The sequence below is a fragment of the Lissotriton helveticus genome, chromosome 5_1, assembly GCF_964261635.1.
Source record: "Lissotriton helveticus chromosome 5_1, aLisHel1.1, whole genome shotgun sequence".
NCBI lineage: Eukaryota > Metazoa > Chordata > Amphibia > Caudata > Salamandridae > Lissotriton > Lissotriton helveticus.
Window position 1 is genome coordinate 1,026,849,982 of NC_136065.1, and position 17,021 is coordinate 1,026,867,002.

Consider the following 17,021-nt stretch of genomic DNA (forward strand, 5'->3'; position numbering starts at 1 on the left):
TGCCACCCCAGTTCAGACATGCCTATATGCAAATCAGTCTGACCCTGTCACACCATACACACACATACACCACACACACATACCACACACACACACACACACACACCACACACACCATATACACACCACACACACATACACGACACACACATACCACACACACACACCACACACACACCACTCTCTCACAACCACACACTCATCACCACTCACCACAACACACTCACTACCACAGACTCACCCCCACAGACTCACCCCCACAGACTCACCCCCACAGACTCACCCCCACAGACTCACCCCCACAGACTCACCCCCACAGACTCACCACTACAAACACAAACACACACACAAACACACACACAACAACATAACACCAGCCATCAGTGCACCCTTTCACCAGGGCCAAACACCACCAGCCATCAATGCACTTTTTCACCAAGCACAAACACCATCAGGCGTACAACACCAGGCAGCCGTCAGTGCATTATTTTACAAGGCGCACTCACCAGCAACCGTCAGTGCACTCTTTCACCAAACACACACACCATCAGCCATCTGTGCACTGTTTTACTAAGCACACATCCACCAGCCCTCAATGCACTCTTCCACTAGGCACACACACCTCCAGGCGCCAGTGCACTTTTCCACCAAACACACACACCACCAGCAATCAGTGCACGCATCAATTAACGCATCCACAATTAACTTTTGTAGCAATCGCAGTATGGTACACTTTACTTTTAAACATATTCATCTAAAGCACAGCATAACACCATTGGTAAAATTACAATCCAACTCACATAATACCACTACACACCACATGCACACACTCCATCACACATGGCGAAAACACATTGCCATTTACAATGCCATTAGCTCAAAATAAAATAAATCCGAGCCCGATTGCATTTCTAATGCTTGTTTTATTGTGCAATGATTTAAATGGAAACATTTTCGGTGAGAAAACTGTAAATATCAGCACAAGAATTGAAGATGCAACTTTTACTAATCCAAGTTACTCAACTGAACAGTCACGTAGACGTGGGGCAAAGCTAGGGAAGTGTTTTGGTAACTTTGAATTGGTAATGGTAAACAGTTGGTTTAATACTGATCATCCAGCATATAAAACCTTTACTAGAAGTGTTGTTAACCATCCTATTGAGTGTATGTAAATAGGCACTTGTGTCTTCACTAAATTCTTGTTGTCATTCAGAATGCTTGAGTGGACAGATAGTGATCAATTTACAATAAGATGCATATTGACACTACACCAGAAGGTGACATGAACTAGGGTTAATAAACCAGTGTAAAATAGAGGGCTAATATTAAAAACATGAAGACATTTGAAATTGAGAAAAAGACCATCACGTTGCTGATGCCTTACTGACTGGATCTGACACCCACCTCTATGAAAAATATATCATTATTTTATATTATTGTCCACTCGCTGTGTATTATAAATGAGGAAAAACACTTTCTCTACACGTTAACATAAATGTACTTAAATATCTAAACAATCAGAACAATAAACTTTGTCAAGTCTACTTATTTGACAACTGAGTTGACGGGCAATACGTTTGATCAGCGGAACAATGTAGTCAAGGACTCTAAGAGTCTACATCCAGGGTTCTTGCTGCTAATGTGACAGACCATTTAAAATAATGTACAGTTACATTTTGTGCCAGACATCATTCAGATTTTTTTTATTACCTCCTTCCTTTGAATCCTACCACTTATATTGTCTGTCCAGTATCAGCAGTGCTTGATGTGGGAGTGAGCTACTGTAATGTTGATTACAAACTTTTTTAATTTTACAAAAACATTTCACCAACTTTTTGTTCGAAAGCAACCATTCCAGAACGACTTTGAGGTGCCACTGTTTGAAAGGGGAGAAGGAGCCATTTCAGACTTCATTGTGACAAAGATGTATTATGTTTGAGAGGTAACCTAACAATGTTACCAGCAGTGTTTGGGATTGATGGGTTCTAATGTAAACATATACAAAAAGTTTGCACTAGGTAAATAGTTAAAGTCTGATTGTGTACTAATAAAAATATATGTTTTAAAAGGACTAGTTCCATCTTAAACACTAAGGTCCTCATTTACAATATTTTAATGCACGACAGCGTAGCAAGAATTCCTGCTCCGCTGGCGTGTGTCCAAATAAAAGGGCAGGAATGCGCCGTATCTACAAGATATGGCGCATTCCTGACTCCACTGCGCCGGCGCATAAACAGCAGCCGTGCACCAGCACGGACAACCTTGTGTCATTTTGTAAGGGTGCCTGCGCTGAGAGGATGCTTGTTTTTGTGCAGGAAGGGACATGTTCATGCACACAAAAAAATAGTTAAAGGCAATTTCCTCTTTCGATTCGTGTTACAGAATGCATAATTCAGCACGCATAGAAAGAGGAAAAATAAAAGTATTTCTCCTCTTTGTGCCTCCTTACGCCTCCCCTGGGGAGGCGTAGGATTCTGACGCATGTCCAGGTTTACAAAATGTTGTAAATCTGGTAATGCGTCAAGTTCCATGGATGTTGCATGGGAACAACCACAGCAATACCTATGGAATGCCCCTTTCACAAGAGTTATGCGTGACAGGGAAACATATTTACAAGGCCATAAAAAGTCACGCAGGTCGAATTTACATGGCCTTGTAAATATGGGGAAGCTCATTGCACTGCCGGTGCGTCAATAAAAGAGACACACTGGCAGAGCAGTGGGTTTGCAGCCATTATCCCGCATTTTTTATCCCGCGGACTTTCAGTCCGCATACCATTTTCCCGCAAGGTCATTGACCTCGCATACCATCATCCCGCGTTTTTTCAAAACGCATGTGCATTTATCACACATGCCTTTACAACGAATTACGTTGTAAAGGCATGTATGGTAAATGCATTTGCGTTGTGAAAACCACGATGACGAGAGAGGTAAGTGGGTTTGGGTTAATTTTTTCATCGTGCTGGGTTAGTGATTGTGTAGTGTAGTGTGGTGTTAGTGTAGTGTAGAGTTGTGGTGGTTGTTTAGTGTAGGGTCGTGCTGGGGGAAGTGTTATAGGGTTTAGGGTAGTGTTGTAGTGTTTGTGTAGTGTAGGGTCAAGCTGGGGGTAGTGTGTTAGGGTTTAGGGTAGTGTTGTAGTGTTTGTGTAGTGTAGGGTCATGCTGGGGGTAGTGTTTTAGGGTTTAGGGTAGTGTTGTAGTGTTTGTGTAGTGTAGGGTCATGTTGGGGTAGTGTTTTAGGGTTTAGGGTAGTGTTGTAGTGTTTGCGTAGTGTAGGGTCATGCTGGGGGTAGTGTGTTAGGGTTTAGGGTAGTGTTGTAGTGTTTGCGTAGTGTAGGGTCATGCTGGGGGTAGTGTGTTAGGGTTTAGGGTAGTGTTGTAGTGTTTGCGTAGTGTAGGGTCATGCTGGGGGTAGTGTTTTAGGGTTTAGGGTAGTGTTGTAGTGTTTGCGTAGTGTAGGGTCATGCTGGGGGTAGTGTGTTAGGGTTTAGGGTAGTGTTGTAGTGTTTGCGTAGTGTAGGGTCATGCTGGGGGTAGTGTTTTAGGGTTTAGGGTAGTGTTGTAGTGTTTGCGTAGTGTAGGGTCATGCTGGGGGTAGTGTGTTAGGGTTTAGGGTAGTGTTGTAGTGTTTGCGTAGTGTAGGGTCATGCTGGGGGTAGTGTTTTAGGGTTTAGGGTAGTGTTGTAGTGTTTGCGTAGTGTAGGGTCATGCTGGGGGTAGTGTGTTAGGGTTTAGGGTAGTGTTGTAGTGTTTGCGTAGTGTAGGGTCATGCTGGGGGTAGTGTTTTAGGGTTTAGGGTAGTGTTGTAGTGTTTGCGTAGTGTAGGGTCATGCTGGGGATAGTGTTTTAAGTTTTAGAGTAGTGTTGTAGTGTTTGCGTAGTGTAGGGTCATGCTGGGGGTAGTGTTTTAGGGGTTAGGGTAGTGTTGTAGTGTTTGTGTAGTGTATTGTCATGCTGGGGGTAGTGTTTTAGGGTTTAGGGTAGTGTTGTAGTGTTTGTGTAGTGTAGGGTCATGCTGGGGGTAGTGTTTTAGGGTTTAGGGTAGTGTTGTAGTGTTTGTGTAGTGTAGGGTCATGCTGGGGTAGTGTTTTAGGGTTTAGGGTAGTGTTGTAGTGTTTGCGTAGTGTAGGGTCATGCTGGGGGTAGTGTTTTAGGGTTTAGGGTAGTGTTGTAGTGTTTGCGTAGTGTAGGGTCATGCTGGGGGTAGTGTTTTAGGGTTTAGGGTAGTGTTGTAGTGTTTGTGTAGTGTAGGGTCATGCTGGGGATAGTGTTTTAGGGTTTAGGGTAGTGTTGTAGTGTTTGCGTAGTGTAGGGTCATGCTGGGGGTAGTGTTTTAGGGTAGTGTTGTAGTGTAGGGTCATGCTTGGGGAAGAGTTATAGGGTTTAGGATAGTGTTGTAGTGTAGGGTCATGCAGGGGAAAAGTTTTAGGGTTTAGGGTAGTGTTGTAGTGTTTGTGTAGTGTAGGGTCATGCTGGGGGTAATGTTTTAGGGTTTAGGGTAGTGTTGTAGTGTTTGTGTAGTGTAGGGTCATGCTGGTGTGTAGTGTTTTAGGGTTTAGCGTTGTGTTGTAGTGTTTGTGTAGTGTAGGGTCATGCTGGGGTGTAGTGGTTTAGGGTAGTATTGTAGTGTTTGTGTAGGGTCATGCTGGGGGTAGTGTATTAAGGTAGTGTTGTAGTGTTTGTTTAGGGAAGTAAAGTGTTTTATGGTAGTGTTGGGGGGTCGTGCTGGGGGTAGTGTTTTAGGGTTTAGGGTAGTGTTGTAGTGTTTGTGTAGCGTAGGGTCATGCTGGGGGTAGTGTTTTAGGGTTTAGGGTAGTGTTGTAGTGTTTGCGTAGTGTAGGGTCATGCTGGGGGTAGTGTTTTAGGGTTTAGGGTAGTGTTGTAGTGTAGGGTCATGCTGGGGGAAGAGTTATAGGGTTTAGGGTAGTGTTGTAGTGTAGGGTCATGCAGGGGTAAAGTTTCAGGGTTTAGGGTAGTGTTGTAGTGTTTGTGTAGTGTAGGGTCATGCTGGGGGTAATGTTTTAGGGTTTAGGGTAGTGTTGTAGTGTTTGTGTAGTGTAGGGTCATGCTGGTGTGTAGTGTTTTAGGGTTTAGGGTAGTGTTGTAGTGTTTGTGTAGTGTAGGGTCATGCTGGGGTGTAGTGGTTTAGGGTAGTATTGTAGTGTTTGTGTAGGGTCATGCTGGGGGTAGTGTATTAAGGTAGTGTTGTAGTGTTTGTTTAGGGAAGTAAAGTGTTTTATGGTAGTGTTGGGGGGTCGTGCTGGGTAGTGTAAATGTTGGAAAAGGACTGTGTGTCAAGGGTGGGTGGTGCAGGGGTACTACATTAGAGTGTAGTGTAGGGTAGGGTAGGGTTGGGTACTCTTACTTACCTTTAGAACTTTTACAACGAGTATATCTTTAACATGCATGCATTTTCGTTGTAATGGCATGTGTACTAAAGGCATATTCGTTTTAAAAGTTTTCGTTCTCTTATTTTGCGGACTAATAGTACTTGCGGTATTATATTTGTGGGATGATGGTATGCGGGATGTTTGTCTGCTGTCTGACATCATATATTCAGAGCAGTGGGCTTGTTGTTAATAAGCCCCTAAATCTTTTGGTATAGTTTGTGCCGGCTGGCTTATACTTCTCAAAAGCAAGTTTAAAATAATGACTTGCATATTCTTATTGCTTTCAATCGCAGACTGGGCACACGTAAGACCTCAAATACATATCACTATTCCTCACTGCATCACACACAAACACACATCTGCATTAATCGTATTAAATAATACACATTTTATAGCATAAAAAGGGTGCATTTCCCACCAATTACCTTAATTTTCATTTAAGGTGTGTGCTTATCACAATTCATGCATTTAGCTGAAGGTAAAAGAAGGACCAACGAAATAGTTGCAATATATTTTGGTCCTTTTAGCCACGTCTCCAGCTCCGACCCACACTTCAGTGACACGCAGTTCAACCACTGAGTTACAGTGGGAGTAGATTAACAACGCTCTTGCCCCCTGATTCCCTGTCCCCCACAAAATCAACTTTCGAGTTACAGTACCTTAAGTTTGCATAAAATGTGTTGCACCCAATAATCTGGGAAAAGGACTAAGCAGAGCGCACATGAGGCACTGATAGGTATTTCGGTCGCGCGCCGCCAGGAACTGGAAGGGCACGCGACTTGTTAAGGCGCGCAGTCGAGGACGCACGTTACGCATTTAAAAATGATTAAGGGCATCGTACGACCGACGGTTGCAGGCAGCAGAGTTGGTGAGGTAAAGTCCCAGTTTGCCTTTTTGAGGAAGAGGAGACTCAATTGGGAGTCCTTTTTGTAAAGAGAAAGAAAGATATATTTGAAGTAATGTTTTTCTGCGTACCTGCTACAAATTGCCTGCTATCGACTGTCAATACATTCTCAAAAAACAAAACACAAATGAAGGCTGCGGATAATCATTCTTCCATAACCTCAATGTTTAAAAAGTGAATGACGTAATTGTTTTTTATTATATGTTAGAAGTGGCATTGCTTCAGTTAAGAAGTGTGGGGTACGAATGTGTGTATGTGTTTGCCGCCCCTACCATATTTATCTGCTTTTCCTTCTCCTTTTCTTTTCAGAATTGAAAGGTAATGAAGGTGATGTTGGAAAGTAGCTTAATATGACAGTTTACCAATGAAACTTGTAGTAATGGCGGCATTGGCTGTAAACAAGTTTCCCACACACAATGCGTAAATTCAGTGAACTGAGAGTTTGTCTTTATCGTAGCTGTTTAAAATGTCCTATTTAATGCTGTAAAATATTTACGCACTCAGTATCTTTCAAATCAAAAATCTAAATTCAAAGCTACGCGAAGAGTGTATAAGGCAATTGCTTTTTTATTTGTAGTCCTTATCATCCAGCATATTAGCCTTATTTTGGTTATATGGTGAACTAGACGTCTGTGGGTGTCTGTGAGAGCTCAGGTTGAGTGTGTTCATAAAGGACACGAATGAGAGCTGTGGAGCTGAGGCTGAAGGTAGTGCGGGGTTTTCAGTGTCTGTCAGTGGGTCTTAAAAGTGTTGACAATCTTTGCTTATCTCATCCTTGGCCCCTCCTCAGAGCGCACAGAGCAACGGTGACGTGCTACTTGTAATTGTGCGTGTTTAGTAAAGTGTGTGAAGGATACAAAGCTGTTGAAATATTGACGGAGTAAAAGAAAATTAAATGCTTACAAGTTAATGTCTGGGGATGGTGACGTAAAATAGATGCAAGGAAGTGTGTGTAGAAGGGAAAAAAGAGAGCATGAAAGATGAAAAAGAGATGAGGTGCGAAATATGAACCTGAAGGATTTCAGACAGATGTGGGGAGAGAAAATCATACTTGTCTCAGAGAAAGGCCACAGAGGGAAATGGTGTGAAGGGAGAACAAAAGTGATTACGATACTCTGAAGACCACTACCCTTACCCACACCGTAGTAATGTTGAAAACACATTTTCAGAATTGAGCCATTTTCAATTCGAATTTTTACCAACAATATCACTGCCAATGACATCTAATTCAGCTAACAAGCTGGGCAAAGCTAGTAAGTCTGGCTTCACTTACTGTGTGACGTGTGTGGATGCAATGACAGAAAGCTCATCGAGAGACAATTAAACACTAGTCAGGCGCTATGCTGTGGGAAGCACATGACTGTACTTTAGGTGTTATAAGCCACGCACGTAATTACATAAATAATGCCTTTCAAAAAGGATTCATACTTAATGCTTCTGTGGCCACGCCCCGTCTTCATCCACTTTATATCACGTCCGTTTTAGAAAGCCCCGCTCAACCAACAACAGTTTCGTCCAAAGCTTGAAAGGTAAAGTTTATTAGAAAAAGGTGTGTGAATTCTGGTGTTAATGAAAATAGGAGCAGCAAAAACTTCTCTAAATTGGAGGGCTTTAGAAGAGAGAGTGTTTGGTCATACTCTGAAACCTCTCATGCCTCAACTACAAACATTTCTGTCTCAGATCTTGTAACACAGTCGTTCCTGTAAATACTCCCACAAGCCTTGCACTTCTTTACATTCATCGATTTTCATACCTGGAAACAGTACTTTTGTCACAGTTGATCATATAAGGTCGTTTTTAAATTTATAAAACGTTTACCCCAATATAAACACATGAACACACAAATACATTTCACTAAATTATTGTTGTCCTTCTGAATTTATTCAGTTATGCTTTTGCATTTTAAAATGCAGTTCAGTGTTTTTGAGACTTTTTACATATTTGTACTCTGTCAGTGGCACAATTGTCTCCCATTTGAAATATTCCCAGCTGCAGTCGCTGAATAAGAAGAGTTGTTTGGTGCACAGTATGGAGTTACCCAAGCTGAGTATTTATTTGTTCACATTTGTTTAGTTGTGCACAAATATGTATGCTTATCTATGCTCAACAAATATGTTTTTGTTCACATTGTACATGTTTTATTCTCGTCTGTAAGATAGTGTGGTGACTGTGTAGATGTAAATTTTTTGCTGCAAAATCAGTGTGTCCACTGTATCTAATAAACATTTCATACTTACAACAAAGAGTAACCACAGTTGAATTCTTAATGGTTTTGTGAAATAGTGTGCATGTCATACTTTCAAAAGGTCAGAGAATATGATGCGGTTATTTCTGTGCATATCCAATTATTAGTAAAATCAATACGTTTTTTAAAAATGTATTTCCCTTAAACCACGCTTCATTTTCACTTATGACTATTGATGAGTATCCCCTGGAAGAGAAGGATAAGTTACTTACCGGTAATCCTAGTTCTCTTCCAGGGGTATACTCATCAAAGTCATAAGCACCCTCCCGCCATCCCGGTCGAGCAGTAGCATTTGTTGGATAAGTTACTGTTGCATTTGCTATGCAGGTTCCTACAGGTTTTTATACCGTACAAAAGAACTGACCTAACTGTCACCTGTGGGGCATGATGGGAGCTGGGTTCTCCTAGAGGCCTTAAAGGTAATGTGTTTAGATTCTCTGAGGCCTTGAAGGAGAGGTGCCAGTTCCCTTTTCTGTAAAGGGATGGTATTTGTTTATGCAGCCTTATAGGCTTATAGCCTTTTATTACCTATTTTATTTGATGAAAATAAAAGGTGTTTTCTGCAGAATGTAACTAATGTTCATGTCTTTTTCTTACTCTATATTTTATGAGTTAATTTCATACTACAGAAAGACATGTAATTGTGGCTTGCTTAGCCTATTGGTTATGTTTAGGGCTACATATTATTTATTATACATGTATATGTGTATAATTTTTTAGTACTTTGTACTCTATTTCTATATTTTACACATATATATGTATTAGGCTATATGTTCCAGGTTCCCGCTTATCGGCGGAGATAATTCAGTGTTTATGACTGTGATGAGTACATCCCTGGAAGAGAACTAGGATTACCGGTAAGTAACTTATCCTTCTTTTCAATATTACGTTGTCATTGTTCCATCCGTCCCACCTTGACCCAGTACTTTTCATACTTTTATCCATTCCCATGACCTACTATCTTTCCTTTGTCCCATCTTTTTCCTTTCCTTTCTCTCTTCCTCAGCACCTCCTGCTATGCCGCCTTTCCTCTTTCCATTCTTGTTTCCTTACACCCTCATTCATCCCCCATCCTCCCTTGGTGCATTTCTTTCTTCTTCCTCCATTCGTTCCTTCCTTTCTTTTTTTCCTGCTCCTTCCTTCATCCCTTCCTTAATGTCTTCCTTTCTTATCCTCAACCCTTCCATCAGCTTTTCTTCCTCTTTTCCTTTCTTCTTTCGATTCATCCATTGCATATTGTTCACTTCCTTTCTCCCTCTATCCCTTCCTTTCTTCCTTTCTTCCTTTCACATTCTTTTCTTATTTCCTTCTTCTTTCATCCATTACTTACTTATTTCCTCATTGCAGTACTCCCTTTCCTGCCTGTATTTGTTGCTGCTTTCTGTAATATATTCCTTCTTTTATCCCTTCCTTTCTCTTTAGTTTGTAAAACTGCATCAAGTCCTCAAATTACCTTTCCTAAAGATGAATTTTGAGATTGACACACATTCTCTAATTTGAGTTCACTTTTAGGTTATTGTCACAGGCTTTCGATATTTTATATTATACTATGTTATATTGATTTGTATTGCTCACTAATGACCCAAGAGGGTATCCAGGCACTTGGGCCGGTATTTAGATTAGAGGCCGAAGTTGCTTATGTGTCTTGTGTGGAACTTAAAAGTGAGGAAGTGGCTCTGATGTGTAGAGGCTTGAGGATGTGGGTGGAGCGATAAAGGAAGTTGGTGCGGCCACAGAATGAAGTGGGCAAGGCCGGGGAAGTGGGTGTGTCCTCCCAAAAAATTAGAGCACCTGCAATTAATATTTTACAAATTAAGCACTGGTCAGGTATGGGGCAGGCAGCGGCTCGGTGACTGCTTTCAATGGTGTTGGTGATACCAGGGCTGTGGTGCGAAGTGGTACAGTGCTGGTCGCTGTGCTGGTAGGTGACAGTGCAGGCAGCGGAGTCATTGAAGCACTGTCATGTGCTGACAAACTGGAGTTGATGATGTCGGTAGGCCAAGGCTGGTGTGTGGCACCGGACGGTGTATTGTGTAACTTACGAGTGGTGCCCCCAAACCACTGTGCAGGCAGCGGGGTCGATGTCAGCATGGAGGGGTGTTGCTGGGGATACCAGGGTGGTGGGGTGAGGTATGGTGGTGCAGAGTTCAGTGCCCACAAGTCATGGTGCAAGCAGCAGCTCGGTGGTGGCATCAGACGGTGGCAGCGGTGAGACAAGAGATGCGGTGCGAAGTGTGCCGGTGCCCTCTGCCATGCTTTCAGGTCACAGAGCTGGCAGCGTTTTCATTGACGGTGTCGGGTTGCTTTTTCCCTCTGTGGTAACTGGAGCACCCAGTCCTAGAGGCAGGTACCCAGAAGAAGGTGAAGGCTTTGCTGTTCCGGAGACTTCTTGAACAGGGGTCAAGCTCTTCTTCAAGCCCTTGCAGATAATCAGAAATAGAAGTTGTAGAAAGTTAATTCCAGTCCTTTCACTGCCCAAGACAGAAGCAGCCACTGCAGGCCAATACAACAAAAGCACACAGCAAAGTGGTAGGCTCTCCTCACTGCTTTTCCAGATATTCTTATTAGATGGTTCCTTAATCCTAAAGAGTTCCAAAGTTCTGGGGTCAGGACCCCAGTATTTATACCACATTTTCCTTTGAAGTTGGTACAAACAAAGTTCTTCTGGCATACATAACCCAGTTCTGCCTGCCTCCGGTCAGGTTCACTGCAAGAGGAGGAGACAGCTTTTTGGAAAGCAGTCACAGTCCCTTAAGGTTCAAGCAATAACTCCTCCCATTACTCTAAATGCAGCCAGGTCTATTCAGCCTGGCTATGAGTTAATCAGGAAAAGCATGACACATCTCAACCCTGCTCCCCTTGGTGTCTGTCTAGTGTGAATGCACATCCTCAGCTCCTGTCACTCTCAACCCAGATGGCGAATACACAAATGCCAGAGGTACACAGGATGGTTAAAGCAGAAAAAGCCCACTTTCTAAAAGTGGCATTTTCAATCATGCAATATGATAATCATCTTCACTATTAGATGCATTTTTAAATTATGAGTTCGAAAGAGCTAATCTCCGGGTCTCTATCTTGTCCCAATGGAAAGTTGTGCTAGTAAGGTGTCTGTCGCAAGGCAGCTCCCATATTAACCTATGAGACAGATAGCCTTGCAATAGTGAAAAACGAAATGCACAGTATTTCACTATCAGGACATGTAACACACTCCTGCCCTTCGCTCACACTGCCCCTTGCCCACAGGGGTACCTTGGGCCTAACTTAGTGGTGTCTTACATGTAAGGAAAGGGAAGGTTAGGGCTTGGCAAGTGGGTGTACTTGCCAGGTCATCATGGCAATAAAAACTGCACGCAGACACTGCAGTGGCAAGTCTGAGATCCCTTTGAAAGGCTACTTGTGTGGGTGGCAAAATCAGTGCTGCAGTCCCACTAGTAGCATTTGAGTTACAGGGCCTGGGCACATCTGTGCACATTACTAGCGACTTATTTGTAAATCTAGTATGCCAACCATAGAGCGTCAATCATAACACCATTTACCGTAGGAGAACTAGCACTTTAGCACTGAATAGCAGTGAGAAAAGGTGCAAAGACACGAAACCAACAAAAACGAAGTCCAGCATACCATTAAAAACAGGAGGTCAGAAAACAAAAAGACAGGGAAAACACACCAAAAGATGTGAGGTCTAACAGCCCACTTTTTAAAAGTGACTTTTTCAAACTCACAATTTAAAAACCACCTTTACTAAAAAGTGTTTTTTTTTTTTTAGAGTTCAGAGAGCCTAAGCTTTAAATCTGTAGCTGTTCCCAATTGAAAGTTACACACGTAAAATATTACATGGCAGCTCCAATGATAGCCTATGGGAAAGCTAGTCCTTGCAATGGTGAAAAACAAAATGCACAGTATTTCACTATCAAGACATGTAACACACACCACTACATGTCCTACCTTTTACATACACTGCAGCCCGCCCATGGGGGTACCTTGGGCCTACCTTAGGGGTGGCTAACATATAGTAAAAGGAAAGGGTTAGGCCTGGCACGTTGGTGCACTTTCCAAGCCGACATGGCAGTTAAAATTGCACACAGACACTGCAGTGACAGGTCTGAGTCACATTTGAAAGAGGCTACTTGGGTGGGTGGCACAACCAGTGCTGCAGGCCCACTAGTAGTATTTGAGTTACAGGCCCTGGCACCATCGGTGCACTTTACTAGGGATTTACCAGTAAATCAAATATGCCAATCATGGATAACCAATCATAGTTACAATTTACACAGGGAGTACTTGCACCTTGAAACTGATCAGCAGCGGCTAAGTGCTCAAAGCATGGAAGCCAGCAAAAACGAATTCCAGCACACAGTTAAAAATGCAGAAGGTATATGGAAAAAGTCAAGGGAACCCACGGCAAGTATGCAGACGCAGATGCAAATATTGTCACAATGGTTATTGTTTCCTACTCAGTTTCATTATTTTGTCTATGTTAACTGTGAGGTATATTGAGAAAACCTTGAGGGTTCTACATAAATGGCCCCTTATAGAATTCAGACTTTTGTGTACTTTTCAGAAATGTATGGCTTTCCGCTATCATCCATGGGTTTCGCACCTGTTTTCACCACAAACCACACCACAAGGAAGTTGAAGTCCCAGGGCTTAAGAAAAATGTACTACCTCTTGCAAAAATGCAAAAACAGTGATTAAAAATGTTTTTGATATGACTCTGCTTGTTCTCGAAAGGTGGGAAGATGGTGAACCTAGCACAGCAAATCAAAATGTAGCTTATATTTTGGCTATTTCTCAGCTCTTCCCTTCCCTAAGGGAATCTAAGAACCTTGGGTACCTCTGGAATCTGCAGGATGTTGGATTTCAAAGAGGCAAATTTGGTGTGGATACCTTTTGTGAAAAAAATGCATGAAGGTTTAAGAGCAAACTATTCGAAACTTCCCTTAAAGGGCTAGCACCAATGAGGTGAAAGATCTAGCAGTCAAGTAGTTAAAGGTTGACAAAAAGGATTCAGAAGATTACAAGAGGGCATCAGATTTAACCATCAAGGGAGTGGTCGAGCCAAAGTAGAAGCAGAAAGGCAGTTAATCGTGTAACCCTCTTTGAATTGACAAAATGGAAAATGAGCGAATCCAAAAATTCTTGTAACTTAACAGGATCCTCAGAAAATCGTTGGTCACTTTATAAGACTACTGAGATATTGGAAGATTATGAAAGTACTTCAGCACAAAATGTTCTCAGTGCAAATTGATGCATTTCTTGTATCTACTGAATCGTGGGTGTCACAGTGTGTTAAGGGCTGGACGCTATGTTGAGTTCTTTTCCAAATTACCTTAAGAAAGGGCAACTCATTCCCAGTATTCATGGTGCTACCCAACATAGAATAATGTAAACAAACGGTGACTGGTGTCTCCTTCAGAGGGTCACAGCAAGGATATAATCGCCACAAAAAAAACTTCCTTTGGAAATCTGTATAGATCTGGATAGAGGATGTAGATTGTGTTAATGATTATCAGCAAGACCCCAAACTTCCCCTGATATCAAGAGGGAGAAAAGAGTCAAGCAGAATACCAATTCCAATCCAAAATGATGGACAAAGAACTTGATTTAAGAGAGGAAAAATAACTACAAACGAACAAAGGCTGCACTAGCCAACAGAAAAAGGAAAATTCATAAGCGATGATCCAAATCTGCTGTGAAAAATCAGGTACAGAATTTTAAGGAAAGGAAGGGGTTTTGAGTGTGATCATACAAAAAACAATGTCTCAACCGGTAATTATTTCACAGGGCAATTTAAACACAGATAATTATTCAAAAGGAGAGTTGGAAAAAAGGGAGACCCAAAAGAATGTGTGGGAAACAAAAAGGGTCTTATTTGCAGGTAGTTATAACGGCACTACAATACATTGTATGTATAAGTAACCATAAGTGGGTTTTTGCACTGAATGTGACAGTGAACGGCACAGTGACACAATAAGGTGAGAGAACAACGTGAGCTGCGCAAAAATAACAGAATTTGGGGTCAATAACAAAAAGAAGATTTATACAAGGTAAGTATTCCATTTAAAATTATTTAAAATGACCACATTGGAGCCAAAGGTAACCCTGGGTAGTCAACGGCGTTTCGACCTGTCTGAGTTCAGGTCATCATCAAGACCAGGTTACTTGAATTTGTAATAGTGCTGAATGGTGGGTGAAGGTGTCCCAAGCGGAGGGGAGCATGCTGTTCAAGTGATATCGGCAGGAGAATAAAGCAGGTAGGGCAACGGAGTAGTGATGACTATCTGCTTGAAGTCATATGATAATGCAGGCCGGTGCAGAAATTGATTAAGCACGGAGGAGCATGTGGCATGACATCGGCTGATGGAGAACAAACAAGGTGTTAATGGCAGAAACAATCCTCTTAAAAGAAATCAATAAATGGAGGCAGTTGTGTGCGGGTGAAGAGGCACCGCAGCAGCAAAATGCCACGGTCAATGGCGGTATGGTTGAGGAAGGAACACAAAGCTGAGCCGCCATGAGTAGGTGGCGGTCAGAGCTAGGGGCAGTCACTCAGTTGAGGCTGGCGGGCGATATTAAACTACCCGTCATGGTGCCCAAAATCCAATGGTGCATTATTGTGTCACTGCGCCATTCACTGTCACAAGCCCGTTCAGTGCACAAACCCACTGATGGTTACTTATACATACAATGTATTGTAGTGCTGTTATAACTACCTGCAAATAAGAACCTTTTGTCTTCCTACGAATTCTTTTGGGTCTCCCATTTTTCCAACTCTCCTTTTAATTAATTCTCTGTGTTTAAATTGCCCTGCAAAATAATTACCCGTTGAGGCATTGTTTTTTTAATGCACACTCTACCTGGGTCTCGACTGGGTTAACGGGTATACTCCTGTTCTTCTGTGTCTATGAGTATGATCAGGCAGCGAAATCCATTGCAACATATACACCCACTTCAAGTGCTGCCTTTCGTATGCCAAAAACAAGAACTGAACACAGAGGGAGGCACGTTGCCACATTTCAAATTAGGGAGTTCATGTAATTCCCTGTGGAGAAACCACCATCTTGCATTGGACACTATATGTTAGCATTTGTGCAGTGGCAGCCGGTAGGTTTTGGAGGGATGAGGCAGACAGGACACGTACACATGCACACACATAACACTCAGCTCCATGCATTCACACGTGTGCACACACAAACGCATCCATTCACAACACTCTTTACCAAACATTCATACATACATGCACCAAACATTCATTTAACAGAAAACACACACTTACCTGCAGCCAGTTGGGACTGCTGCCTTTCATAATTGCCTGATGACCTAAGGTCAGCCAATGAGGGAAGGCAAGAGTCCCTCTGTCGTCACAGAGTGAGATAGGGTCAGTGAGACTGCTGACCCCACCCACCCCACTCTGCGATGAAGTGCCACTGATTGATACTCGACCCTGGGCACTTCAGGGCTTAAAACTGAAGTCCCCAGGTGTGAGGTAATCAGTGACGCTACCCCTCGTCACTGAGAGGAGGGCCTCAGGGACCTTTGCTGAGCTGAGGACGGCACGCCCACAGGAGCTGTGACTTCCTCAGCTCAGCAAAGTTCAGCTCAGGCAGCCAGGAGCCTGCACATTTAGCGCCTGTCTGGCTCCTGGCTGCCTGTCCTGAAAATGAACAGTGTCTATCAGGCTGACCTTTGTTCAGTCTGACAGACACTGGGGCATATTACCAATAACTAGCGATATTTATCCCTGAAAGAGCTTAGCGATATTTTTTTTATCGCCGCGCATCGCCGGATTTTACCGCAGAGATAACGTGCTATTAGCAACGTTTATCTCAAATGCAATAAAATATCCGGCAATATCCGCTCAATGCATGAATATCGCTGGAAATTAAGCGATATTCAGGCATTAACGCCAATAGGGTCTTAACCTGAATATCCAACTCCCATTGGATATACAGGTTAAGAAGTGGTCTGAGCAGGCGTTCGTTTTTGGTGATATTCGCGCTTAGCTCGAATTTTTTTATCGCTGTGCTTGCGTTGATATTAGGCGATAGCGATGTTAGTGACTGCTTTCAGTTGCTAACAGGTTGGGTGCGCCCACTTTGCATGTCATTAGCGATAAATATTGCTGACATGCAAAGCGGGGCCCAAACCGCTCGCTATCGCCTACAAACTGTCGCTAACTGCTGTTAGCGACAGCGTGCTAATCGGGCGATTAAATTATTGCCGCTTTAGTGGAAAAAAGTCCCACTAAAGCGGCGATAAGGCCCTTGATAATATGCTCCAATGTTTGTGAGGGGCAAAAGGTGGAGGGGTGTGGCCCCTCAGTCCCAATGGATCAGCCGTGGCTGCATTAGTGGCATCTATGATCCCACAAAGAAGAAGAACCCAAGTTTGACACTCGTGCGGCATGCAGTACTTTGGAGCCTTGCCACTAGTGCCTGCTCTCTGCACCATCTGCTACCCTTGGGGAACCCCCTCCAGGCTCAC

At 42.8% G+C, this 17,021-nt stretch overlaps 1 long non-coding RNA gene across 4 annotated transcripts in view; it reads left to right on the forward strand.

Annotated features, from left to right (window-relative positions):
* Positions 1-6,218: 6,218 nt before the first annotated feature.
* Positions 6,219-17,021, forward strand: part of LOC144753476 (uncharacterized) — a 485,329-nt gene continuing 474,526 nt past the window's right edge. For all 4 annotated transcript variants that reach the window (XR_013594380.1, XR_013594378.1, XR_013594381.1 and 1 more), the window contains exon 1: positions 6,219-6,261. This is a non-coding gene — a long non-coding RNA (uncharacterized LOC144753476). The remainder of the gene's footprint in view (positions 6,262-17,021) is intronic.